We start from the raw sequence: 1,826 nt of genomic DNA on the forward strand, positions 1-1,826 counted from the left end.
TGCAGCGGACAAGCCTATCTGCACTGCCGCTCACGCCTGAAAACACATTGCCAGCAGAGCAGAAAAAACGTCCTCCGGAGGGGATCCGAACCTGCGGACATACACGCGCCGACTGGGAACTTTACCAAGGTAGCCACGAAGGGTACATGTTAAATCGTGCTTCAGGGGTCGAGCCAATCTACGATATCTGTGGCTACCACATAGCTGTAGCCATTAAAACGGGAAAAATGGGCCTCAGATAGTATTCGAACCAGCAACCAGCCACATGCCGGGCGGGCGTGCTACCGATGCATCCACAGAGGGACGACAGTGGCGTACGTTCCGGCGACATTCCGATCTCAGCTGTCGCTGACGCCCAAAGACATGACCAGCCGTGGGGGAAAAAAGTTCCACGGACGGGATTCGATCCCGAGAGCGAGGGTGTCCCCGGGCACTGCCCCGGCACGCTCGCCACTCGGCTGTCGGCGCCTCATGCTCTCCAGATGTTCAGAACTCGGTAACTCGGTCGTGCTTTACGAGTCTTGGTCTCCCGTAAGGCAGGCGGTCAAGTCGACCTCTTCGACGCGCTGCAGCCCGGATCACAAAACACCGAAAATCGCCGAAAATACTCAACAAATGCGCCGAATCTGAATCTGCATTCGGCGAGCGATGCATGCGTTCTAGGACGATTTCCCGTGATATCTGACCCGGGTTGCAGCGCGTCAAAGAGGTGGACTTGATCGCCTGTCTCGCCTGCCCTACGAGACCACGACCCGTATAACAGGACCGAGTTCTGAACTCTCCAGCAGGAAGAGGAGCGGACAGCCGAGTGGCGAGCGTGCCGACACGTGGTCCAGGTCACCGTCGGCCTAGTGTTCGAGTCCTGGTCGGGGCGAATTTTTTTAGGGGGCCCGCTGTGTAGGTGGTCAAGTCCACCTTCTCAACTCGCTGCAGACCTGATCAATTTATTCGGAAATGCACCGCCAATGGGTCAGGAGTGTAAATTCTCTTCATAAAACCTTGAAAAAGAGTTCGGCCCGGCCAGGCCTCGAACCTGGACCGATGGTGGCCGCGGAGCCACTCCGCGGCACGCTCGCCACTCGACTGTCGGCCCCAGTTGCGGTCAGAGAGTCCAGAACTCGGTGCTGCTTTAAGGGTCTTGGGCAGGCACTCTACCAACTGAGCCATGGAGGCGGGATACAAGATACTGGCGCAGCGGACAATCCTATCTCTACTATCGCTGGCTGACTCATGAAAATATGTGACCAGCATTGAGCAGGAAAAACGTTCTCCGGGCGGGATTCGAACTAACGAACGTGCGCGTTGGGACCGGGCTCTACACCAACTGAGCAACGAAGGAAATATACGGGAGACCGCTGCATGGGTCGACCCAATCTGCGCTGTCGCTGACGGCCGCATAGCGACGGCCAGCAAGGCGGCGAAAGTGGTCCTCGGACGATATTAGAACCTGCGACCTCTCCCACCTCAAGCGGCTGTGCCGATTCTTTTTGAACACGTTTTGGGGGAGAGGGAAAAACTTTACTCTCGTCCGGAGTCGAACCAGCGACTGCTCCAGTCTCGAGCGGGACCTGTTCCGACTGATCCACGAAGACAAGATGTTCATTGCCGCTCCAAGCGTCCACGGATGCGATACGCTCTCTCTGGCGGCCGCAGGGCCATGGCCAGCAGAGCGCGAAAAGTAATCCACGGCCCGTATTGGAACCGGCTACCATCGGCGTCGCAGTCGGGACGTGTACCAACTTGCCCTCGAAGGCACGATACCGGCATACATAAACCACACCATCGTTTTAGGAATTGCCATAGTTTTCTTTATTTCTAATTAGTAT

Source organism: Frankliniella occidentalis, unplaced genomic scaffold (genome assembly GCF_000697945.3).
Source record: "Frankliniella occidentalis isolate FOCC.00 unplaced genomic scaffold, Focc_3.1 Scaffold42, whole genome shotgun sequence".
Lineage (NCBI taxonomy): Eukaryota > Metazoa > Arthropoda > Insecta > Thysanoptera > Thripidae > Frankliniella > Frankliniella occidentalis.